Source organism: Sus scrofa, chromosome 5 (genome assembly GCF_000003025.6).
Source record: "Sus scrofa isolate TJ Tabasco breed Duroc chromosome 5, Sscrofa11.1, whole genome shotgun sequence".
Classification (NCBI taxonomy): Eukaryota; Metazoa; Chordata; class Mammalia; order Artiodactyla; family Suidae; genus Sus; species Sus scrofa.
In genome coordinates this window covers 23,326,968-23,354,547 of record NC_010447.5, presented here as the reverse complement: position 1 = coordinate 23,354,547, position 27,580 = coordinate 23,326,968, and the positions used below count along the sequence as shown (strand labels likewise).

The following is a 27,580-nucleotide window of genomic DNA, read 5'->3' as shown; positions in this document are numbered from 1 at the left end:
ACGGAGACATGTCACGGGGAGCAGGGTTGGGGGCAGCTTAGGTGAGAGGATGTGAATGGAAGTCATTCCAGCTGCAGCTCTAAGCTTGCCACCCCTCACTCAAGCATTTCAGCAGCAGCTCCTGGTGTGGGTTCCCCTGGTCCAACAGCAACTACAGCCCCTTCTAGGAGAAACTCTAACTCCTCCCACTGCAGCTGTGGCTCATTCTGCAGCTCTTGGTGAAGGCCACGGGTAGCACTGCCCCTTCATGGTTCTGTTTGTACTGGGGCTCAGGCCATTCCTGCACTTGGCTTTGAAGGCCCTGCAGCCCCTCCAGATGTTGCTCCAGGAGAAGGACCTGCAGCAGCTTTAGTGATGCTTCCAGGGCATAGACTTGGTACTTCTCCTCTCACCTTTCCAGCGGGCCCTGCACAGCCTGCCTTAGTGCCTCCGTCACCTGAGCCAGGGGTTGATGCTGGGATGGAAGAATAGTCCAGGTCCCAGCCAGACGTCCAACGGTGGCGTCCACGAGGCGATACAGCTGCTGCTTAATCCTGGCCACATTTCCTTCAGGAGTGCTGGAAAGCGTGTCAAGCTGCTCAGAGTCACTCAGGCTCCTACTCATAGGCTTTGGCAGCGGCCTGGCTCCATGGCATCTTGTGCCCTTGCTCCGCCAACTGTGGACACCCGAAGAAGGGACATCCTACTCTCCCAGGAAAGACCACGATGTCAGACGTAAAGGTAAAGACAAAATATGAGACCAAAACCGTGCCGCTGGGGCTGGTGGGAGGGTGGGAGGGACGTCCTTGGGAAGTGGGGAATAGCAGGATCCCATCAGAGGCAGGTATCGGCTGGGAGTTGAAGGTGCTGAATCTGGTCAGACCTCTGCAGAGGCGGGACGCCGGCACCATCACGCTGAACCTGTGCCATCGACTACTATGAAACAATCTCTTTTGAAACGCTTCTTAGATCTATTACCTAACTCAAAACATATGACTAGCACACATATTTCTGTATAATTCTGGGATTTTAAGAAAAGGTATTATTATTAAAACAGGAGCTAACCCACCAAAAGTTTATTTGATATGTACTATCAGCTGAGCCTCTATTATCAAGAACATATTATTTTGAAATATATTCAATAGAAGATCATTATGTTGTACATCTGAAACTAATGTTATCTGTCAATTACACCTTGTTAAAAATGAACATTTTTGGAGTTCTTGTTGTGGCACAGCAGAAACAAACCCAACTGGTATCCATGAGGATGTGAGTTTAATCCCTGGCCTTGCTCAGTGGGTTAAGGATCCGGTGTTACCATGAGCTGTGGTGCAGGTCACAGAAGTGGCTGGGATCTGGCATTGTTGTGGCTGTGGTATAGAACAGCAGCTGTAGTTCCAATTCAACCCCTAGCCTGGGAATTTCCATATGTGTGGATGCGGCCCTAAAAAGCCAATAAAAAAAAAATTTCCGGGAGCTCTCTTGTGACACAGCAGGTTAAGGATCTAGCAGTTGTCACTTCAGCAGCTTGGGTTACTGCTGTGTGGCTCGGGTTTGATCCCTGGCCCAGGAACCTGGCATGACCTCCCCCCCCCCAAAAAAAGGACTATTTTTCCTAAAACTCCACTTTGCTTTTTCCGGTATCAAATATTATTTTCCAGGTTTTCTGGCATTTTAACAAATGACTTACAGTATTTATTATGACGCTTGAGTTAATTTGAATTGAAAAATGTACCAACTATCTTAACCTTATCACCAGCAGATTTTTTAAACTTTTCATTATGCCAGTGAATAGTCTGCTATTGTCTTGGAGATGAGGTATGTGGAGCCTGTCCCCATTATTCTTTAAAATTTATTCCAACTATTATAGAATGAATATGCTCTCTGTGTGGCAAAACAGTCTATAACATGCCATTTTTTTTTGCATAAATTCACTACAGCTGAGCCCTTCTTTACCTGCGTCTATCAATCACTTGTTCTAAAACTACTGACAGTGACAAGAAATCTAGAGGAGGCACCTAAAACATAATATGTTATATCTAATATAATGTGAACAGAGGTTACACCATTTTCCACTTCTTGATCTAATTTGCCTAAATGCCTTTAGTCTATTAGGATTGAAATACACTACCTAAACTTGTCATCTTTATGGTAAATAGTATCTTTAAAAGTATATTTCCTATAGAATAAGTGGTCTGGACATGTTTTTTTCAATCTGAAAAAAGACACACGTTTTCCTCTAATGATAAAGTAAATTATTTTATCAGTTAAGATGATCTGGTTACAAGAAATATAAACTTCCTGGTGAACTTAAGCAGAAAAAAAACTGTATGGGAGAAAAAGGGGGTAACTCACAATATGGGACAAAATTTAGAATAAACAGATTCAGAAAGGGCAGGAACTAGAGCAACCCCAGAGAAAAGCAGAAGCAGGACCTGACAGTCACTTCAGGGAATGCTGTAGAAATAACTAGTGCCCACCAGTTGGGGTCTTTATATCACTCTTTTCATGGTGACTCCTGACTCACCTGGCTTGGGTGAGGAGTCACCATGTCACTGACTGACAGCCCAACAAAGCAGAGCTGGGGTGATATTAAGAAGAGAGATAGTGGAGTTCCCTTTGTGGCTTAGTGGGTTAAGGACCCAATGTTGTCTCTGTGAGGATGTGGGTTCAATCCCTGGCCTCACCCCGTGGGTTAAGGATTTGGTGTTGCTAAAAGCAGGTAGCAGATATGGCTCAGATCCAGTGTTTCCATGGCTGTGGTATAGGCCTGCAGCTGCAGCTCCAGTCCAGCCCTTGGCCTGGGAACTTCCGTGTGCCATAGATGTGGCCATAACAATAAAAAGAGAGAGAGATTAAAGGATCCAGCATTGCTGTGGCTGTGGTGTAGGCTGGCAGCTGTAGCTCCAATTTACCCCCTAGCCTGGGAAATTCCATATGCTGCAGGTGCAGCCCTAGAAAGCAAAAGAAAAAAAAGAAAGACAAGAAGAAAGAAAGAAAGGGAAAGAAGAGAAAAAAGAGTGGATGGTGGCAAAAATTACAAATGTCCACCGAAATCATTAATTTTAAAACATTGGTAAAACACTGCTTAAAAGCAAGTCAGCCATAAGAATCTTTTATTCAAGAAATAGAGGCTGCCAATAAAGTCTTTCATAACACAAAGTCTTATAATCTCTTTAATTCTGGTTATATAATTAAAGGTACCAACACATACACAAATATGAGTAAAAATTACAGATAAAGTGTGTTAAGTTTGAATCATCATCAGCCAAATAATATAAGGTGTTCATCCATTCACTTATCTGCAAGTATTTAGGCACAATTCTAGATACTGAGGATACAGGACAGAAAAAAATCTTTTAAAAAAAATTTTGGCTGCACCCATGAAATGCAGAAGTCCCTAGGCCAGGAATCAAACCTGCACCACAGACGTAACCAGAATCATGGCAATGACAATGCCAGGTCCTTAACGTGATGAGCCACCAGGGACCTCTGAAAAAAAATTTTTTTTAATCCTTGCCTTATTTCTGTCAGAGAAAAACAACAGATAAAATGAATAAGTAAATTTTGTAGAATCTTATAAGTTAACAAGTGCTGTGGAGAAGAATAAACGAGGGAAGGCTGAGAGAGAATAGAAAGTGGCAAATCAAGTTTACAAGTTTAAAGAGAGTGATCAGGCAATGAAGTGACAATGGAGCAAAGACTGCCAGGGACAGAGGAGGGCAGGTAGGCAGGTGTCTGGAGGAAAGTACTCCAGGAAGGAACAGCAGGTGTAAGGCTCTGAGGCAGGTATGCACCTAAGGTGTTCAGGGATTACAAGAGACCAGTGTAGCTGGAATATCTGGAGGGGGTCTTGGGAGAGGGGTTGGAGGTGAGGTCAGAGTAAGAGGGTGATTGGGTCTGGCAGGTCTTGTAGGCCACTGCAAAGCCTTTGGCTTTCTCTCTAAGTGAGATGGGAAATCACACTGCAGAGAATCAGTGCTTCCACCCAAGATCATCCTTCCCTCCAATTATCTCTCCATTCCAAAATCTATCAAACATTCTCTTACCCTCCACCCCCCCACACACACCAGTTCTCAAAGCCTATCTATACACTTCCTAGAGGTCTAGAGATTGAAACATCCAAGCATCGTCTCAACTGTACCCACCGTGTCCAACTCAGAGACAGGAACATTGCTACTCAACTGTATCTGCCAGTGTCCAACTGGGAGATAGAAATCACTCAATAGTTTTAACAAGGAAAATGTAACAGAAGATTAGAGGAATTGGGGCATAATAAGAAGTAAGGAAAACTCAAAAAAAAAAAAAAAAAGAAAAAAAAGAAAGAAAAACATAGGAATTGCAGTTATAAGGAGCAGAGACCACCCCACCCCCCTCCACAGGGCTAAAGTAGAAAGACCCAGGAAGAGCTCCCCTCCCTGCAGGGCTAAGATCTGCACCTCATCAGAGAGCACAGTCATAGCTCACTGGATGGAGTGCTGAGGTGCCATTACTGTTGGAACTTGCTGGAAATCCACCCACTTGGGTGCCAGAGAAAGCCATTCACAGGGAGGTGCAAAGGGGCTCAGGGAGCTACCAGGAAAAGCTGCTGGATGCTCTTGGTTGCCATGCACTCACTGCCAGAACCAAGCACTAGAGAAGCCATTCACTAAAGGAGTCAGATGCTGTGCCCAGCCTGTAGGATAGAAGTCACACAGGGAGCAGGAGCCTACCAAGAGAACCCTCTGGAACTAGGGAAGGGAGGGAGGGAGGGAGGAAGGAAGGAAGGAAGGAAGGAAGGACGGACTGACGGAAGAAAAGAAGGGACTTGCCTCCCATACGCATCCATCTAGCGCCCTCTGCTGACAAAGTTTACCATCGTGCCAGTTGGCTCAGGCGAAATATTTCAAGAGCCCTACTCCCTTTTCAAAGAGTAGACCATAGTGGATAGATTTGATGCTGAGATGCAATAAATTGAAAATTGGCATACCCTCTTTTCTTATTTGGATGCAATAGTCACTGAAAACCTGTGAATGAACTGTAATATTAGACTTTTCTAAGGGTTGCTACTTTCTAATGTAAGGTACCCCCCCAACCAAAAAAATCCAAAACCATGCCTAATTGTGAAACTCCAGGTTCTGAAAAATATAGTCTATCCATTTTGAATATTCTACACTTATAAAATATCTGCATATCTAATTAGGGCACTGAAAGGTACCCTTGTTAAATAATGCCCTCTGTAGGTCTGGGTGCATGCTGTTCAATATAATCATAAATTCAATTGATTTCATTCACTTTAAATTCTTGCTTCTTAGTACTTGCTTTTGTTTCTTCTTTCTGAGATAAGTATACAATTGTTGTGCTCTTCTTCTTGGATGTATTATGAATGAATAGACCAGTGAGATGTATCATGATGGAAAGCATTGGCTCTCTGTTAGGAAGACCTGGTTTTAAATTCTGACTCCATCACTTTCTGGGTGTGTGGCCTTAAGCAGATCACTTAATCTCTAAGAGCTTCAGTTTCCTCATCTCTAATTGGGACAATAACACCAACCTTTCAGGGTTTAAAAAAAAAACAAAACACCTATCTGGTACATCTGCCAGACTACTTGCCCCAGAGAAAGTACCTATTTTATTTTATTTTATTTTATGCCTGCACCTGTGGCATGTGGAAGTTTCTAGGCCAGGGACTGAATCTAAGCCGCAGCTGCAACCTACACCACAGCTGTGGCAACACAAATCCTCTAACCCACTGCACCAGGCCAGGAATCAAACCTGCATCTCTGCAGTGACCTGAACCACTGCCATCAGATTCTTAACCTACAGCACAAACTCCAAAAGGACCTGTTTTAAAAGATGGTGTATATCATTAATAAGTCTCCAGATAAATGCTTGAGAGGGTGTGGAGAGAAGGTACAAATGCTACACTGTTGGTGGGCATATAAATTGGTAAAACCACTATGGAAAACAGTATGGACGTTCCTCAGAAAACTAAATATAGAACTACCATGTGATTCAGAAATCCCATTCCTAGGCATATATCAGGAGAAAACTATATTTCAAAAAAAAGCACCCATATGTTCATAGCAGCACTATTCACAATAGCCAAGATATGGAAGCAACCTAAATGTCCATCAACAGATGAATGGATTAAGAAGATGCGGTACATACATACAATGGAATGTTACTCAGCCATTGAAAAGAACAAAATAATGCCATTCATAGCAACATGGAGATTCTCATACTAAGTGAAGTAAGTCAGAAAGAGAAAAACAAATACCGTATGATATCACTTAAATCTGGAATCTAATATAAGGTACAATGAACCTTTCCACAGAAAAGAAACTCATGGACTTACAGAATAGACTTGTGGTTGCCAAGCAGGCGGGATTGGGATGGACTGGGAGTCTGGGGCTAATAGATACAAACTCTTGCATTTAGAATGGATAAGCAATAGGATCCTGCTATATAGCACAGGGAACTATATCCAGTCCCTTGTGATGGAACATGATGGAGGATAATGTGAGAAAAGGAATGTGTGTGCATGGATAGATAGATAGATAGATAGATAGATATCTGGGTCACTTTGCTGTACAGTAGCAATTGACAGAACACTGTAAATCAACTATAATGGAAAAAATAAAAATCATAAAATAAAAAAGAAATACCATATGTTATCACTTTTATGTGAAATCTAAAATATGGCACAAATGAACCTATCTACAAAACAGAAACAGACTTGCAGACACAGAGAACAGACCTGCAGTTGCCTAGAGAGGCACAGAGGAAATGGGAGGGACTGGGAGTTTGGGATTAGTAGATGCAAACTATTACATTTAGAATGGATAAGCAATGAGGTCCTGTAGCACAGGGAACTACATCCAGTCTCTTGGGATAGACCCTGATGGAAGATAATATTAGAAAGATCATGTATTTATATGTATAACTGTGTCACTTTGCTGTATAGCAGAAATTGGCACAACATTGTAAATCAACTATACTTTAATAAGAATATTTTACAAATTAAAAAAGATGGATTTTCACTGCTCTCATATCTGTTAGGAATTTTAATCAACTGCCCATGGTGAACACTGTAATCATGCCAAGTTAATTCAAACTTTCATTCCAAAGACAGCCACATAAGCATAAAATAAAGCTTTGTAAAGTGTTCCACTGATTACTGTAGAATTTCTAAACAATATTCCAGAGTTGGTGGCAAGAAAAAACAGTAATGGACACAGACACTAAAGGTAAATAGATTCTCAGAAACAATAGCTGTCTTGCTGCCTCTCCTTGAATTTTGTTATTCTTTACAATGTTTTTTTTTTTTTTTCTTTTTTTTTTTTTTTTTGTCTTTTTGCCATTTCTTGGGCCGCTCCCATGGCATATGGAGGTTCCCAGGCTAGGGGTCTAATCGGAGCTGTAGCTGCCCACCTACGCCTGAGCCACAGGAACGCAGGATTCGAGCCTCGTCTTCGACCTACACCACAGCTCGCGGCAACGCCAGATCGTCAACCCACTGAGTGAGGGCAGGGATCGAACCCGCAACCTCATGGTTCCTAGTTGGATTTGTTAACCACTGAGCCACGATGGGAACTCCTATCCTGGTGTTTCTAACTGAAGTGTACAGATCTCAAGTTTGGGTTTTATTTTCATAGTCCTTTAGTGCAGCATCTTATTCCATTCAGTAAACTCACCAACAGTTGCATTCTATCTAAAGAAGTGGTTAATTTTCCTATAAGAAGTTACTTAGACTTTCTAAGTTGAGTGTAGAGTTATTATAGCAAGACACTCTTAAGAGGGAAAGTGAATTTCACTTTTAAAAAACATCTCTCGGAGTTCCCGTCGTGGTGCAGTGGTTAACGAATCCAACTAGGAACCATGAGGTTGCGGGTTCAATCCCTGGCCTTGCTCAGTGAGTTAAAGATCCGGGGTTGCTGTGAGCTGTGGTGTAGGTCACAGATGCGGGTCGGATCCCGAGTTGCTGTGGCTCTGGCATAGGCTGGCAGCTACAGCTCCGATTCGACCCCCAGCCTGGGAACCTCCATAAGCCGCGGGATCGGCCCTAGAAAAGACAAAAAAGACCAAAACAAAAAAACAAACAAAAAAAAGAAACACTAGAATGAACTCAGAATCAAGGTTTCTCATCACAATAAACAAATTGCTAGAACTTTCATCTAGTTTAATCCAATCTCAATTTTTAAAAACCACAGTGGATTTTCTAGACCATATGTTCCTTTGGTTTGTTTCATATCCCAGTGATTTTCATGTTCATCACCAGACCTGATGCCAATTTTTTTTCTCCTTTTTAAAATATGTAGCCAAAGAGGAATGCAGCTCTTGCCTGGCAAAGAGGGTTCTGAAGTTTCCTCTAAGCCAACTGCATTCTCAACACAAGATCAGACCAACAAGTATGTAATGGAACCCAGGTGTTATACTAATTACGCACTTAACCATAAATGAAGAAAAGGGAAATATTAATCCATGATGCACGTTGTTGTGTTATTACAGAATCCATCATAATAAAGTACTGACCTTACTTTGCTCAGAGGTTAACTGTAGGGATGGTCCTGCGTTGACCGAACGGTAATGAGTTGTGTGTGTGGCAGCAGGTAAGCAAGAGATGGCAGAAGGAAGCTATTGTGATAGGTAGGTAATTACTATGGAAGTCATGCTGCAGGTAACCAGCAGGATTCACATCACATCTTCCCAGTCACAGCATAATTTCTCCAGCTCTGTTTATAGTAATCAGTGGGATTATTTGACAGCAAGTGACATTTTGACTTTGGAACAAATTTTTCTTATAGAAAGCACAATTATCCACTGATGTCATGATATGCAATTAGACATAGCCATGCTGGGCCAGTTACATTATTTTAAACATACACAGAGTGTGGAGTTCCCATCGTGGCACAGTGGTTAACAAATCTGACTAGGACCCATGAGGTTGCGGGTTCCATCCCTGGCCTTGCTCAGTGGGTTAAGGATCCGGCATTGCCATGAGCTGTGGTGTGGGTGGCAGATGTGGCTCGGATCCTGTGTTGCTGTGGCTCTGGTGTAGGCTGACAGCTACAGCTCTGATTCGACCCCTAGCCTGGGAACCTCCATATGCCGTGGGAGCGGCCCTAGAAAAGGCAAAAAGACAAAAAAAAAAAAAAAACAAACATACACAGAGTGGATGTGCTGTTCATTAGCACAGGAGTTGCTTCAGTCTTTGTATATATAGCCCTTTTGGTCTAAATGACTTGGTTGTATGCAATGGGTGCATCCTGAAATTTTTTAATTGCCTATTATTTAAGTTTGAAATTTCAAATTTTTAAATATAGGAGAACTCTGGCAGCTAAAACTAATATCTGTGATGGGTCAGATTTATAGTATGCAGAGACTGTGTTTCAAGGAACATTATTTGGCTTATATTCTATCTAAACCCATTTAACCAAAAAAATCCATATTACCAAGGAATTTTATTACAGTGTAAAATGTAATATGCTGGAAATATGTATGAATTCTTATGAGTCTAGTTGTTTTATTTAAACTCACTGAGGCATCAGTAATGCACCATACTTACTATGTGAAACAGAGAAAACCTCCTTTTGCATGCTTTCCAAGTTTTGCTGAGTTCAGGAAGGGAATTCTTTCTCTGGAGAGAGAGAGAGCAGGAGGGAGAGAGAGGTGTGTGTGACTGTATGTGCATTCATTTTGTCTACATTTAGTCATCTCTCAATTAACTGCATGTAAAAAGGCAAGATTTTCATCCCGCACTGATGTCCCTGCATCACTCAAAACCACCCTCCTCTTTCCTCAAAGTACATTCAGGAGAAATCAACACCTTTTAACATTGGACTAAATAAAGCATAATGAAATGGAAGGGAAGTCTAAAATAAATTATTTGATTATGACCTGTAACAAATAATTAAGCATCACCAATGCCCTTAAAATCATGAAAAATAAATGTACTTTCTTTTTGTGGTATAGAATAATATTTAAAATATATTCAGAAAACATTGGAAACTTGCCTTGTTCTATTACGCATTACAAACATGTTGTTAGTTAAAAGCAAAAAATATCCCACTAACATCTTGGTGTGATATTAATCTGATTGCTGGAGATCAGCGGAAACTAAGCTAAACTTCTACAATGTTCCCCTATCACGTGGGCTAATGTAACTGTCTCATGAGGTTTATTGTGATGATTTTAATGAGAGTAAACAAGAGTGAGCAAATCATGGATCCTGAGCCAAATCTGGCCCACCATCTAATTTTTTTATAGGCCACAACATAAGAATGGTTTTTGCGGGACTTCCCATTGTGGCTCAGTGGGTTAAGAACCCAGCTCGTATCCATGAGGATGTAGGTTCAATCCCTGCTCTTGCTCAGTGGGTTAAGGATCCAGCATTGCTGCAAGCTGCGATCAAGCTGCAACGTAGAGATGTGGCTTGGATCCCATGTTGCTGTGGCTATGGCGTAGGCCAACAGCTGCAGCTCCAATTCAGCCCCTAGCCTGGGAATTTCCATATGCCACAGGTGTGGCCCTAAAAAAATGAAAAATAAAAAGAATGATTTTACATTTCTTAATTTTTTTTAAAAAATCAAAAGAATAATATTTCATGATGTGAGAATTGTGTAAAATTCAAATTTTGGAGTCCACAAATGAAGTGATGTAGAAACTCAGCTACACTCATTTATTTTTGTATCATGCATGCTGGTTTCCACATGACACCAGCAAGGTTGAGTAGTTGCAGCAGAGACCTTATGGCCTGCAAAGCCTAAAATATTTACTGTCCTGTCTAGCTCTCCACAGAAGTTTGTTGACCTCTGCAAAGCTCACTCTGCAAAAGACTTGGCACATACTAGGGGCTCAATAAATGATACTCATTTACATAAACATAGCCTTGGCATATTACTGTCTATTATATGATCCCCCAAGTGCTGTTCATGACTAGAATATGGAGTGTGGAAACTCAGCTCAACAGATAGGCAGGCCAAATGGGGCCCCTAAAGGGCTTTCTCCACTCCTCCTCAGCTGCCCCAGGACCAGCCCCTACTCCCTGTCTGTTCTGCACAGGGTAGAGGGTCATCTTCTGTGCACCTCACCTGTGAATTTCTTTTTTTTTTTTTTTTTTTTGTCTTTTTGTCTTTTCTAGGGCCACACCCGCTGGCATATGGAGGTTCCCAGGCTAAGCGTCTAATCAGAGCTGTAGCCACTGGCCTACACCAGAGCCACAGCAACTTGGGATCCCAGCCACGTCTGCCACCTATGCCACAGCTCACGGCAATGCCAGATCCTTAACGCACTGAGTGAGGCCAGGGATAGAACCTGCAACCTCATGGTTCCCAGTTGGATTCATTAACCACTGAGCCATGATGGGAACTCCTCACCTGTGAATTTCAATTCTGGTTTAGCCATCACTCAGGAACACTCCCTCCCCCACCATCTATGTAAAAAGGGTGGAACAGCCTGAATGACTTGCTTCAGAGTAACATGAGCAGACATATCATGACTTACTGGAGTCCTTACTTTCATTCTAGACCTTAGTTCCAAAGGAGGCAAAAGTTGTTAGAACTAGGAACAGTCTACTAATGAATTGGCCACCCATGAATTCAGTCTCTGTTCAAATTCTTCTCGCCATTGGGGCCCTTCCTGCCCATCAGATCAGAACTTTCATCTTCTATCTAACTGACCAGTTTTGACCTGATTGAACCCAAAACCTACCCTACAGGCCCAGATGTCTGCAGCTCAAGCGATTGTCGAAGTTACATTTTCAGGTGTGCAAAAATACGGAAATGGATAATTCATAAATATTAAGCCTCAGTTAAATGTATTCCTTCTGCCAGCCACATGGGAAAGAAAAGCTCTGTGAAAACATAAAATGCAGTCAGCTGGGGTTACAGCTCATTTTTGCATAGGATCAGCTTCAGCTTTTCATCTAGAATAAACTGCTTCCAAATTCACTTGTTTATTTTATATGGTACTCATTGTGCTTCCTGGATTTGAGTGAATGATTCCTTTCCCATGTTAGGGAAGTTTTTGGCTATCATCTCTCAGAATATTTTTCTGTCCCCTTCTCTCTCTCTTCTCCTTCTGGCACCCCTATAATATGGATGTTGGTGCGTTTCATGTTGTCACAGAGTTCTCTGAGACTCTCTTCATTTCTTTTCAATCTATTTTCTCTTTTCTGTTCCTCATCCGTAATTTCTTCTAATCTGTCCTCCACCTCGCTTATTCGTTCTTCTGCCTCTGTATTCTGCTGTTAGCTGCTTCTAGTGAATTTTTTATTTTAGTTATTATATTTTGTATCTCTTCTTGTTCAAGTTTTATATCTTGTATCTCTTTGCTCAGTGTTTCCTGTAAGTTATCCATCTTTGCCTCCAGTTGATTTCCAATGTCTTGCATCATCTTCACCATCAACAGTCTAAAGTCTTTTTCCTGGAGGCTGAGAATCTCCTCATCACTTAGCTGATTTTCTGGGGTTTTTCCTTTCTCCCTCATCTGAAATATAGTTCTCTGTCTTTTCCTTTTTATATGTTTTTGGTGTGGTGACCTTTTTACAGATAATAGAGTTAAAGCCTCTCCTACTTCTGGTGTCTGCCCCCCTGTGGCTGAAGTCTGTATGGGGGCTTGCTGTAGACTTCCTGTGGGAGGGACTGATGCCTGCCCACTGGTAGGTGGAGCTGATTCTAATCCCTCTGGTGGGTGGGGCTTAGTCTCTGGATGGGATTAGAGGTGGCTTTGTGCCTGAGGGGTCTTTAGGCAGTGGTTTACTGAGGGGTGGGGCTCTGATCCCACCTGGATTGTTGTTTGCCCTGGGGCTTCTCGGAACTGACTGATGGGTGGGGCCAGATTTCCCCAAAATGGCCACCTCCAGAGAAAGGCATGATGCTGAATATTCCCTAGAGCTTTGCTTTCAATGTCCTTCCCTCACAACAAGCCACATTCACCCCTGTTTTCCCAGGATGTCCTCCAAGAACTGCAGTCAGGTTTGACACAGATTACCTTGGAGACCTTGCTCTGCCCTGGGACCCAGTGCATGTGAAAGTCTGTGTGCACCTTTTAAGAATGGGGTCTCCAATTGTATTAGTCTTAGAACAGACTGCTCTTTTTCCAGACATTGTTACAATCTGTCTTTTATTAAAAAATTGTTTTATTCAAAAAAAAAAAAAAAAAGAATGGGGTTCCGTTTCCCCCAGTCCCATGGAGCTCCTGCACACAAGCCCCACTGGCCTTCAATGCCAGATGCTCCAGGGGCTCTTTCTCCCAGTGCCAGATCCCCGAACATGAGAGTTTGATGTGGGGCTCAAAACTCTCACGCCTGTAGGTGAGTCTCTGTGAACCAGTTAGTTTCCAGTCTGTGGGGCTTCCCACCCAGGAGGTATGGGGTTGTTTATATCACGAAATCGCCCCTCCTACCTTTTGATGTGTCCTCCTGTTCTTCTTCTGGAGTAGGATATCTTTTTTAAGGTTTCCAGTCCATTTGGGTGAAGACTGCTCAGCCTTTAGTTGTGAATTTTGTTGTTTTAGGAATAAAGTTGAACTCTAGTCCTTCTATTCCGCCATCTTAATCCTGTCTCCAAATTCACTTGTTTAAAAGTGAGTAAAAAAAGATTGGGTTTATAGTCATTTCACCAGTAAATGGTCTATGGACCTCCTTGATGCTGTCTCTTGAGACCCCTAGGGTCCCAGCTTGTAGGTAATTTCAAAGAAAAAAAATGGCTGAATGTGTTATCAACATTTATAGGACTTTGGAGGAGAACCTGCGTCATCACTCCAGTTGGGTTTCCTACTGGGCAGGGTGTGTGCTCCTCATCATTCTCTAATAGCAAAAAGAAAGGATTCATATCATCAAAGAACAGGGAATCCTGCTTAGAAAGAACATTGCCTCTGAAGATTCCACACATCACCAGAATTCTTGGATCAATTATGTAAAGAAATTATCCAAATGCTTTCTACTAACACAGACCACCCTGATCAGACTTCCTTCACTCCTGTTTTTTTCATTTTTTAACAATTTTTTTAACTTTGTTTAAAACAAACTTTTTTTGCCTTTTTAGGGACACATCTGAGGCATATGGAGGTTCCCAGGCTAGGGGTCGAATCAGAGCTGTAGCTGTCAGCCTACACCAGAGCCACAGCAACACAGGATCCGAGCCACATGTGCAACCTACACCACAGCTCACAGCAACTCCGGATCTTTAACCCAGTGAGCAAGGCCAGGGATCGAACCTGCGTCCTCATGGATGCTAGTCAGATTTGTTTCCACTGAGCCACAATGGGAACTCCTAAAACAAACTTTTTATGTAAATATTCAAAGTTGATTCAAGTCCTATTTTCAAGTTACCTCTTGGGGAGAGGAGGAGCTGCTTCCTTGCCAAGGGCACTTTGGTTGCTATTTTCTGTTTACAAGAAAGGGTGTATTTCCATGTCTTAGCAGTTAGACAAGCATAAATGAATAAATTAGCATTTGCCTACATTTAAATTTTATAATCTAAACTACTGGACAGCTGACTTGGATTGATTTATTATTGCTCAGAGTTATTGTTTGCCACTGAAGCCAAATGTTACAGTAAAGGACAAATTACCAAGCAAAAAACTGATGCCTCAGTGTCCTGGTTTTTGAGCTCCAAACTCTTCCTGTGGCCCCTGGCTGAGGACTGGGTAATCCTGATTGTCTTCTTCTGCAAGCTCTAATAAGTCAAATTGGTATGCACGGCCCATTTTCAGGCATCTCTTTGAGGCTTTGGGATTCCATGGATTGTGATGTTGGGTTTTAACCCTACCTGCCTCATTATCCAAAGGTCAGATATCTCTGGGTATACTTCGCTGCCCCTCAAACGCCTCAGTGGCTTCTCTGTTGTTTCTGAGAGGGAAATCCATGATCCTTCCCATCACCCCTCCACTCAGGAGCAGCAACACCAGCAGCCTAGATATATACATGCTTTGGAGTTCCCATCATGGCTCAGTGGAAACGAATCTGACTAGCATCCATGAGGATGCTTGTTCGATCCATGGCCTCGCTCAGTGGGTTAAGGATCTGGCCTTGCCATGGGCTGTGGTGTGGGTTGCAGATGCAGCTCGGATCCTGCATGGCTGTGGCTGTGGCGTAGGCCAGCAGCTACAGCTCCAGTTCCCCCGCTGGCCTGGGAACCTCCATATGCTGAGAGTGTGGCCCTAAAAAGATTAAAATAGAAGAACTAAATATATATGTGCTTTGATAAACACTGCCCGTCCTCATCCATATACACATTTATTTTTCTTCCTAGACATTTAGAAGATCATACCTCCCAGCTCTCTTGCAGTTAGATGGGTCCACATGACTGGTTTAAGCCAATAAAATGTGAGAAGTGACTTGTGCCACTTGAAGGCTAAGGCTGTGACAAGACTGAGGTTCTTCAGCCTCTCTCTGGTCTTGTGCTGCTGGAACAGAGACGTTCCAAACAGCTGAGCTGCTGTCAGGCTGTTCCCTGAGTGACTCTGCAGAGCAGAGCGTCCCCACATCACTGCCCACTCATATTGGATGTGCACCTTGAGCAAAAAGAAAGCTTTATGGGATGGGCCACTGAGATTGGGGAGCTAATACATCACTGCAGCTGAGTATGGCCTATCCTGACTATCATGGCATCAGTTGTCTCAGTGAAGTAATGTCCATCCCAAGGGCATTTCTTCCACGTGACTCTTATAGCAAAGTGTCTTGCTTTTCTTTTAAAAAAAATTATTTTAGTTAATTTACAGTGTTCTATCATTTTCCTCTGTAGAGCAAAGTGACCCAGTTATACATATATGTACATTCTTTTTCTCACATTATCCTCCATCATGTTCCATCACAAGGGACAGTATATATAGTTCCCTGTGCTCTACAGCAGGATCTCATTGCTTATCCACTTTAAATACAGCAGTTTGCAACTACTAACTCCAAACTCCCTGTCCATCTCACTCCCTCCCCCTTCCCCTTGGCAACCACAAGTCTTTTCTCCATGTGCATGAGTTTGTTTCTTTTCTGTGGAAATGTTCATATGTGACATGTATTAGGTTTCAGACATAAGTGATATCATATGGTATGTGTCTTTCTCTTTCTGACATACTTCACTTAGTATGAGAATCTCTAGTTTCATCCATGTTGCTGCAAATGGCATTATTTTGTTCTTTTTATGGCTGGGTAGTATTCCATTGTGTATATGTACCACTTCTTAATCCATTCACCTGTTGATGGAGATTTAGGTTGTTTCCATGTCTTGGCTATTGTGAATAGTGCTGCCTGAACATAGGGATGTATGTATCTTTTTCAATGAAAGTTTTGTCTGGATACATGCCCAGGAGTAGGATTGCTGGGTCATATGGTAGTTCTATATTTAGTTTTCTGAGGTACCTTCACACCTTTTTCCATAGTAGTTGTACCAATTTACATTCCCACCAACAGTGTGGGAGGGTTCCCTTTTCTCCGCACCCTCTCCAGCATTCGTTACTTGTAGACTTACTAATGATGGCCATTGTGACTGGTATGAGGTAATACCTCATTGTAGTTTTGATTTGCATTCTCTAATAATCAATGATGTTGAGCATTTTTCCATGCTCCTGTTGGCCATCCGTATGTCCTCTTTGGAGAAGTGTCTATTCATGTTTTCTGCCCATTTTTTTTTTCAATTGGGTTATTTGTTTTTTTGCTGTATGAGTTGCTTGTATATTTTGGAAATTAAGCCCTTGTCAGTGGCATCAGTTGAAACTATTTTCTCCGACTCTGTAGGTTGTCTCTTTTGTTTTCTTTATGGTTTCCTTTGCTGTGCAAAAGCATGTCAGTTTGATTAGGTCCTATTGGTTTTTTGTTTTTGTTTTTGTTTTGTCTTTTTGCCTTTTCTAGGGCTGCTCCGGTGGCATACGGAGGTTCCCAGGCTAGGGATCTAATTGGAGCTGTAGCCACTGGCCTGCGTCAGAGCGACAGTGCAGGATCTGAGCCGCGTCTGCGACCTACCACAGCTCACGGCAACGCCAGATCCTTAACCCACTGAGCAAGGCCAGGGATTGAACCCACAACCTCATGGTTCCTAGTCGGATTCGTTAACCACTGCGCCACGACGGGAACTCCCCTATTGGTTTATCTTTGCTCTTATTTTTATTGCTTTGGGAGACTGACCTAAGAAAACATTTATATGGTCGATGTCAGAGAATGTTTTGCCTGTGTTCTCTTCTAAGAGTTTGATGGTGTCTTGTTTTATGTTTAAGTCTTTAAGCCATTTTGAGGGGGTTTTTTGTGCATGGTGTGAGGGTGTGTTCTAGTTTCATTGATTTACATGCAGCTGTCCAGTTTTCCCAGTAACACTTGCTGAAGAGACTGTCTTTTCCCATTTTATACTCTTGCCTCCTTTGTCAAAAATTAATTGACCATAGGTGTCTGGGTTTATTTCTGGGTTCTCTGTTCTGCCCCATTGGTTTGTATGTCTGTTTTTGTACCAGTACCACACTTTCTTAATGACTGGAGCTTTGTAATACTGTCTGGTTTGGAAGAGTTATGCCTCCTGCTCGTTTTATTTATTCCTCAGGGTTGCTTTGACAATTCTGGGTCTTTTATGGTTCCACATACATTTTTGGATTGTTTTTTCCAGTTCTGTGAAAAATGTCATGGGTCGTTTGATAGGAATTGCACTGAATCTTACCCAAAGATTGCTTTGGGTAGTATGGCCATTTTAACAATGTTAATTCTTCCAATCCAGGAGCATGGAATATCTTTCCATTTCTTTAAATCCTCTTTAATTTCCTTGATTAATGTTTTATAGTTCTCAGCATAAAAGTCTTTAATATCCTTGGACAAGTTTATTCCTAGATATTTAATTTTTTGGTGCAATTTTAAAAGGTACTGTATTTTTGTATTCCTTTCCTAATATTTCATTGTTAGTAATCAGAAATGCAACCAATTTCTGAATGTTAATCTTGTATCCTGCTACTTTGCTGAAATCATTGATCAGTTTGGGTAGTTTTTGTGTGGAGTCCTTAGGGTTTTCTATATATAGTATCATGTGATCTGCATACAGTGACAATTTTACCTCTTCTCTTCCAATTTGCATACCTTTTATTTCTTTTGTTGGTCTGATTTCTGCGTCTAGGACTTCCAATACTACATTGAATAAAAGCAGTGAGAGTGGGTGTTCTTGTCCTGTTCTAGATTTTAGCAGGAAGGCTTTCAGCTTTTCTCCATTGAGTATTATATGCTGTGGGTTTCCCATAAATGGCTTTGATTGTGTTAAGGAATGTTCCCTCTATACCCACTTTGGAAAGAGTTTTTATCATGAATGGATGCTGTACTTTATCAAATGCTTTTTCTGCATCTATTAAGATGATCATGTGGTTTTTGACTTTTTTTTTAGGCCACACCCGAGGCACATGGAGGTCCCCAGGCTAGGGGTCAAATCAGAGCTACAGCTGCCAGCCATAGCCACAGCCACAGCAACACCAGACCTGAACCTCATCTTTGACCTATGCCACAGGTCATAGCAATGCCGGATCCTTAACCCACTGAGCAAGGCCAGGGATCGAGCCTGAATCCTCCTGGATGCTAGTCAGATTCATTTCCACTGAGGCATGACAGGAACTCCCAACTTTACTTTTGTTAACATAGTGTGTGACGATTGATTTGCATATGTTGAACCATCCTTGTGAACTTAGGATGAATCCCACTTGGTCATGGTGTATGATCTTGTTTTTATGTTGTTGGATTTGGTTGGCTAAAATTTTGTTGAAAATTTTTAAGATATTGACCTATAATTTTCTTTTTTGGAAGTGTCTTTGGTTTTGGTATATCAAGTGATGGTGGCTTCATAGAATGTCTTTGGGAGTGTTCCTTCTTCATCCTTTTGGAAGAGTTTAGGAAGGATGCATGTTGGTAGTATTTGACTGTGAAGACATCTCACCCTGGACTTTTGGTTGTAGGGAGTGTCTTTACTACATATTCAATTTTATTTCTAGTGATTGATCTGTTTAACTGATATATTTCTTATTGATTCAGTTTCAGTGGGCAGTATGTCTCTAGAAGGTTGTCCATTTCTTCTAGGTTGTCAAATTTGTTGTTATTCCCTTATGGTTTTGAGTTGTTGGGTTTTTTTTTTTCTATTTCTGCAGTATCTGTTGCGATTTCTCCTCTTTCATTTCTTATTTGAGTTCTTTCTCTCCTCTTCTCAGTAAGTCTGGCCAGGAGTTTGTCAACTTTGCTTACCCTTTCGGCTCTTGGTTGTTATTGCTTTTTTTTTTTTTATCTATTGTTTTTTGAAACTCTATTTTATTGATTTCCTCTCTGATCTTTATGATTGCCTTCTTTCTGCTGACTTTAGGTTTTGTTTGTTCTTCTTTTTCTAATTATGTTAGGCAGTGGGTTGAGTTGTTGATTTGAGATTTTTCTTTTTTGAGGAAGCCTTGTATTGCTATAAACTTACCTTTAAGAACTTCTTTTGTAGCAGCCCATAGATATTGAATGGTTGTGTTTTCATTATCATTGTCTTGAGGTATTTTTTTAATTTCCCTTTTGCTTTCCTCAATGACCCATTGTTTTTTAATAGCATGTTGTTTAGTCTCCATGTAGTCAGTTTTTTCTCATTTCTTTTCCTGTGTTTGATTACCAGTTTCACACCATTGTGGACAGAGAAGATACTTGAAATAATTTCTATACCCTTAAATTTGCTGAGGTTAGTTTTGTGCCCTAGTATGTGGTCAATTCTTGAGAATGTTCCAGGTGAACTTGAAAAGAATGTGCACTTTTATTTTTTATTTTTTGGATGTAATGTCTTGAAGATATCAAATAAGTCTAACTGTTCTCTTGTATCATTTAGGATCTCTGTTGCCTTATTGATTTTTCTGTCTAGAGGATCTTTCCATTGATGTGGGTGGAGTGTAAAAGTCTACTACTATTATTGTATTCCCATCAATTTCTCCTTTATGTCTGTTAGTATTTGTTGTATGTATTTGGGTGCTTTTATATTAGCGGCATATCTATTGACAAGTGTAACATCCTCTTATCCTTTTATCATGAAATTGTGTCCTTCTTTGTCTTTCTTTATGGCTTTCTTTTTTTTTTTTTTTTTTTTTTTTTTTTTGTCTTTTTGCTATTTCTTGGGCTGCTCCTGTGGCATATGGAGATTCCCAGGCTAGGGGGCCTACAACAGAGCCACAGCGACACGGGATCCAAGCTGCGTCTGCAACCTACACCACAGCTCACGGCAACGCCGGACCCTTAACCCACTGAGCAAGGGCAGGGACCGAACCTGCAACCTCATGGTTCCTAGTCGGATTCGTTAACCACTGCGTATGGCTTTCATTTTAAAGTCTGTTTTGTCTGATATGAGTATTGCAACTCCTGCTTTCCTGTCATTTCCATTTACTTAAAGGATAAAAGGAAATATCTTTTTCCATCCACTCACTTTCAATTTATACATGTCCTTGTAGCAGCCTAAGGTGAGTCTCTTGTAGGCAGCATATTGCAGGCCCCCCCCTTTTTCTAATCCATTGTGCCATTCTATGTCTTTTGATTGCAGCATTCAGTCCATTGACATTTAAGGTAATTATTTTGTTGTGAGCCACACGGGAAGTCCAACATCTAAGGTAATTATTGATAAATATGTATATTGCCATTTTAAACATTGTTTTCCAGTTGATTCTGTGTTTCCTTTGTTCCTTTCTTTTTTTGGTTGCATGGTTTCCTTTTATTTTATCCTTGTATCCTGTTCTTTTTAGTTTTTGTGAATGTATTATTTGGTTTTGATTTGTGGTCACACTGTTTTTCAAGTATGTTAATCTCTTCTTATATCTCTGCTTGCTTTAGACTGATAGTTATATAGGCTCAAACACATTACTTAAAAAAAGAATCTATATTTTCTTACTTTCCTTCCCCACATTTTATTATTTTGATGTCTTAACATCTTCATGTTTATCCTTTTGCTATTCTTTGTGTTTATTGTCACTTTTTGCTGTTGTTGTTCTTTTTGCCTTTTCTAGGGCTGCTCCCATGGCATATGGATATTCCCAGGCTAGGGGTCTAATTGGAGCTGTAGCTGCCAGCCTACGCCAGAGCCACAGCAACTCAACATCCGAGCCGCATCTGCAACCTACACCACAGCTCACGGCAATGCCAGATCCCCAACCCACTGAGCAAGGCCAGGGATCAAACTCACAACCTCATGGTTCCTAGTCGGATTCGTTAACCACTGAGCCACGGCAGGAACTCCTATTGTCACTTTTACCTTAGGTTTTTTTTCCCTTTATATCTATATACTGGCTTCTTTAAGGGATTACTTTCCAGTTGGGATTTCCTCCATCCTATTTCTTCTTCTTTTTTATTTAGAGGAGCCCTTTCAGTATTTCTTTGAGAATTCGTTTAGTATTGCTGTATTCTTTCAGTTTTTGTTTGTTGGAAAAATTCTTTATTTCTATTTTAAGTGATATTCTTGCTGGGTAGAGTATTCTAGGCTGCAATTTTTTCCCTTTTAGAACTTTTAATATATCTTGTCCCTCTCTTCTGGCCTGTAGTGTTTCTGTAGAAAAATCAGCTGATAGCCTTATGGAGGTTCCCTTAAAATTAAGTCTTTGTTTTTCTTTTGCTGCCTTTAGAATCCTCTCTCTAACTTTGACATTTATATTTTTATTAATTTTTATTATAATAATATATAATTTTATATATATAATTTTTATTATATGTCTTGGTGTGGGCCTGTTTGTGTTCAACTTTTGGGGGGCCCTCTGTGCTTCCTATATCTTGATATCTGTTTCCATTAGACTTGGAAAGTTTTCAGCCATAATTTCTTCAAATATATTTTAATGCCCTTTTCTTTTTCTTCTCCTCTGGAATCCCTATTATGTATAGATTGGCCTGCTTTACCTTATCCCATACATCTCTTATATTGCTTTCATGTTTTTTCATTTGGTTTTCTGTCTGCTGTCCTGATTGGGTGATTTCCATTATATCTTCCAAGTCACTAATTTGTTCCTCATCATTATTCATTCTGCTCTTCAGTGCCTTTAACTCAGCTTGCATCTCTGCAAATGAATTTTGTAATTTTTCTTGGCTCCTCTTTATATTTTCTGTTTCCTTTCTAAAGTAATCTGCATTAGTGTTCATGTCTGCTCTTAATTCCTTCATATTTGCTCTTAATTCCTTCAGTATTTTCACTATCTCCTTTTTTTTTCTTTTTTTGCTTCTTCTTCTTCTTCTTCTTTTTTTTTTTTTTTTTTTTTTTTCTCTTTAGGGCTGCACCCAGAGCATATGGAATTTCCCAGACTAGTCATCAACTTGGAGTTGTAGCTGCCAGCCTATGCTACAGCCACAGCAATGTCAGATCCAAGCCACATCTGCAAACTACACCATAGCTCACAGCAATGCCACATCCTTAACCTAATGAGTGAGGTCAGGGATTGAACCCATGTCCTGTCCTCATGGATACTAGTTGGATTTGTCACCACTGAGTCACAACAGGAACTTCTCATTATCTTCTTTCTGAACTCAGTTTCTGTTAGACTGCAGAGGTCTGTTTCATTTTTTGCTTCTTCAGGTGAATTCTCCTGTTCTTTTAACTGGGAATAGTTCTTGAACTTCTTCATTTTGCTTATATTTTTCTTATTCTGTGAGTTTAGGGAAAACAACCTCTGTAGTCTTGGAGGACTATTTATATGAAAGAGGGCCCCTGGGTATTTTGTGATGGCTTATTTTTGGCATGGGGCTGCTTTGGAATTGGATGCTTGCTGTCCATTTCCTCAGTGTGTGCAGACTGTTATCCCTTTGACAGGGTACTGTGCATGCTTCCAGGGAGATGGAGGGAGTGGGCAGGGCTAGTACCCAATGCCTGGTTGCTGGGTCCTTGACAGTGACAAGGACCCATGGGAAGGTGGCACAGGCTGCTCCTAGTTGCAGGGCCCTGGGAAGTGGCAGTGACCCTCAGGTAGGTGTAGGCAGTGCTAGGAGCATTTAGCAGTGGCAGTGGCAGCACACGTGCATTCCCAGGGGAGTGAGAGCAACAATGGGTGGTATTTAGTTGCAGTGCCCTCCTCTGTGCTGACTTCTGAGGTCACTGGGGCCATAGGGGTCTATGAACAGGACCCCTCATGGTGGCAGGCCACACCCATCTCTGGAGTCTGAAATGACTGAGTTTGCCCCCATAGACCACACAAAAGTGCCCTGTTGTGTTTAGCCTGCGCAGGAGGTGCCACCACCCATAGTCCAAGCAAGAGGCACCTCACCACCCACAGCTCCACCCTCCAAGAGTCTGCACATGTGCAGAGAAAGATATTCCTATGGCAATCTGCCCCTCCTCCTCTTGCCCTCCCCAATAATGGTGCTTTGCTTCTCCTGTGGGCCCAGACCTCCTTCCAGGTTCCCTCAGCTGTAGCACTTCACTCCCCAGTCCTCGGCATACTCCTAGCCCCTCAGGATGTCTCCACAGAGCCAACCTTAGTCCTCTCCCCAGAGCTGACTTCTGGAGCCTGAGTCTCAGCACCCAGTCCCCTTCCAAGTATCTCAGGTTGTGGTGTCCTGGGAGGAGGTAACAATCTCTGTGGCTCTCTCTCTGCTTTGTCCTCCTCAGTCCAGCTGTTGCGCTTTTCTCTGAGGCTTCGATGTCCCTCCATCTCAGCCAATCTCCCCATCCCTTAGGTGGCTTCCTAGGATGTGTGTTCCTTTCCTCTTTCACAACTCCCTCTCAGGAGTGCTAGTCCCATCATGATTCCTTTCTCACTATCTCTCTCTCCCCTCTTTCCCTCTCCCTCCCTCTCTCCATCTCTCTCTTTTTCCTTTTGTTCTACCCAGTTACATGGGAGTTTCTTGCCCTTTTTGGAAGTTTAAGATCTTCTGCCAGTGTTCAGTAGATGTTTTGTGCAAATTGCTCTTCATGTAGTTTTTTTTTTTTTTATGTGTTTATGGAAGAAGGTGAATGCCATGTCTTACTCCTCTACCATCTTGATCCTGCCCCCCCCCCAGTATATCTTGATTTTCATAGGGAAAGCATCCTTCGCTTATTCACTCATACTCAAGACTTGAGCGTAACTGTAAAGGATAGATAGGATTTGTAAGGTCAAGAGAGAGGAAAGTGCATGTCACGCAAGAGACACAGGTTGAGTTATTCTGACCATCGCAGGATGACTTAATCTTATGACTTAATAAGTACATTTCTTTGATGAAAATAAAAGGTGCTCAATTTCAGCACGATCTTCCTTTCATAGGTGGGAAAGTGAACAGTCACAAACCACAGGCTGAGGCTCTCCATGGATTTAGTTACTCATCAGAAAGAATTTCCTCCTTCTCACACTTGACTACATTAAGTCATTGGCTTCTTGAGTGTTTGTGTGAATTCCTCCCCCACCCACTGCCCTGAAAGGGACTTGGACTTGGCCAAACAGATCAGTTTCCCACTTGAATGAATATATCCCTAGCCACCCCCCCACACACAAAGATATCTGACAATTTGGAAAGTGGAATAGAAACATTTCAAGGCTGACACCTTCAGTAATGGTTGGAGGTAGGGGGGTGATATGTTTTTTTGTGAGGTGTGTGTATGTTGTGGGTGGGTGTGAGTATATGTTTCATGAGAAATGTCACCGTTATACTTACCGATATCCTGAGACAGACAATGGTTAGAAATATTCCATAATTTCTGAATTCCCTTATAGAGAAATATCACTCAGCATAAAATGTTTTAAGTGGAAAAAGTATTAGATTACATAGATAGAATTATACACAGAAAGAAATATAGCATTTTTGAGCACTTATTATGTTTCTGACACTGTTCTAAGCACCTTACATAGACATTAGCTCATGGATTAGCTCATAACAACCATGGGAGGTGGGGAGATATCATCCTTATTTTATAAATTTCTAAAACTGAGTCACCGAATGGTTAAATAAGTCACCAAGATCTCATAGTTTGCCAAATGATAGAGTCAGGATTTGAGTACAGAAGTTTGACTCCAAAGCCCACTGTTGATGTGGAGATTGATACAAAGATACTCTGAGTTTGATTGATAGATACAGTTGAGTTTCCCTTTAGCAACATTCTAACTCTGGAAATAATTCTATTTGGGCTAAAAGTAGCTTCTCTCCATCAGGCAAAGACTGAGTCCTCTACTCACCAAGGGCTTCTGCACTTTCTATCATGTATGTTTTGGAGGAAAAACTGAATCACAGTCCAATGGATTTTTCTAAACTTTTTCACTGTCATTCTTCTGATTTATCTGAATCTCCAGACACTCTTGAGAAGATACTTCTAATATTAATACAATAGCTACTGGAGTTTCCTGGTGGCCTAGCAGTTAAAGGATCCAGCGTTCTAACTGCTGTAACATGGGTTCAATCCCTAGCCAGGGAATTTCTACATGCCATGAGTGCAGCCAAAAAAAGAAATATGATAACTATTATACTTCTCTGTGCTAGGCACAGTCCTGAGCACTCTATAGACCTCGTTTCATTTAATTTCAAAACACTACTGATGTAGGAACTATTATCGTCTCCATTTTCAAAAGGAGAAAATAGACCGGTAAACATTCCTCATTTTGAGGAAACAAAATGAAGCAGAGAGAAATTAAGTAAATTCAGCTGAGATGGTGTGGTTAGTCGTGGGTGGAACCTGGACTGGAAATGCAGTCTGACTCTGAGGTTCGTACTGTTTCCACTGCACCACACCCTGGGTCCCACCCCTTCCTGGCTTCCAGTGCACACTCTCTCCTGGAGCTACTTGTATCTCCCTCCTTTTTCTCTTTCTCCTCAACAGGTTGATCTTCTTCTATCCATCTTCTAAATGTGAGTGTGCCCTTTGGTGCTGCCATCATGCTCTGCTTTCTTAACTTCTTTCCTATAGTCCATGATCTGAAGGGCCTCACCCATGCTCAAGGATTCAAATACTACCCTTATGCCAGTGACCTCCAGTCTCTGATTCCATCTCAACTGTCTGGCAAATGTTCCAGTCCTGACATTCTCACTACCTACAGGACATCACCTCCTGACTCTCCCAGAGGAGCCTCCACTTCAGCATGTCCACTTATCAACTCACCCTCTAAATCTACTCTTCCTTCTGTGTTCTGGATTAGAGATATGCGTCACACAGATGTCCACTAAGTCCTACCAATTTCTGTCTCCAAAATGTTTCTTGAATCCATCCCTTTCTCTCTTCCTTATTAGTTCAAGTCCACCCATTTTTTCCCTAAGATTATGGCAAGTTCTTAATTTTTGCCAGCCTTGAGTCCTCCAATCCCTTCTCCAAAATTTTTTCAGATTGATTTTTTCCATATAGATTTTATCACATTGCCTCCCTGTTTAAAATACTTCAACAACTTCCCATAACCTTCCAGATAAAATCCAAATTCCTGACTCTAGAATACCTATCAGAATTGTACCTCAGCACTACCCATTGGCCCTCAATTCTCTAGCTATGTTGTATCTCTCGGCAATGCTTCTTAAGTGCTTATGATCTTTCATATTTCCTGTTCTTCTACATAATGTGTAGACTGTCCTTCCACCCATCCCCATCTCTGCCCCATGCCACCATACACCAACACAAGCTCACATACTCTCTACTTAGCTGATTCTAACTCATCCTTCAAGACCTAGTTCAAGTCATCTTTAAGGACCTTCTTTGACCACCCTCTGTCTACCCCAGTCCAAGTCTGGGGTCTCTCCTAAATGGTCCCATTGCACCCTAGACTTCTGAGGCAGAGATGATAAGTTGCTTACTCAATGTCCTTTCTCCCCTCTCAGAACTTGATAACAGAACTCCAATTCTGTACAGTGTACAAGGTGTCCACATAAAAATATGCATTGCCTCAGACTTCCTTGAGCCAAGAGTGAGCATGTGATCTACTTTGGTCAAAGGAAGTAGAATTTTATCAGGTGGGACTTCTCAAAAGGTATGGTTTTCCTGATAAAAACAGACTTAGCTGGCACATGTCCTTGCTAATCACCATTTCCCTGACTTCCTGCCTAGGACATAGGGCACCTGGAATTAGAACAACCATCTTGCCTCTATGAGAACAAAAGCTGAACACTGAGGATGGAAGAGCAGGAAGTTAGATGGAGCCTGGTGCTATATGACTTTCTCGAGCATTTGCACTAGCCCTGGACTGCCTTCCTCTAGACGTCTTGTTACAAGAAAAATAAACTTCCATTGGATTAAGCCACTGTTGTTGAGTTTTGGTTATATGTGGCCCAACACTGTTCTAGCTGATAAACTCTCCCCTTTTCCTTATCACCTATCACATTTTATTGTCTATAGTTGCCTACTATCTGAGTCTACAACTAGACAATAAGATTCATGAGCTGTTTTATCAGACTCCTCCTCTGCTTTATCTCACATCCTCTTGGCCTACTTTTTAGTTCAGCCTGGGCCACAGAATCAGCAGATGAACACTGATGGTGCATTCTCTCTGCTGCATAGGTTTCTCTTACTTTCTCCTGGAGTCCCTCTGCCTTTGCTAGGGGACCTTACAAGTCACTCAGCCATTCTGATTCTTACACAAACTTGGAAGTGGAGGGAGTTAACATCCCCAAGGACAATCCCTGTTCAAATGATTGAATATATTGAATATTCTGTATCTCAAGTGGGCAGTTCTGAGGAGCATCCCACACAGCTTCTTAGAAGATGCCCAAGGGGATTGAACCCTCCTTGACAAAGTG

The 27,580-nt window shown here is 41.6% G+C and overlaps 1 long non-coding RNA gene across 1 annotated transcript; it reads left to right on the top strand.

Annotated features, from left to right (window-relative positions):
- Positions 1–27,076, top strand: LOC110260852. The gene is made up of 2 exons (XR_002344372.1): positions 1–720; positions 26,892–27,076. It is a non-coding gene; the product is annotated as an uncharacterized LOC110260852 (long non-coding RNA).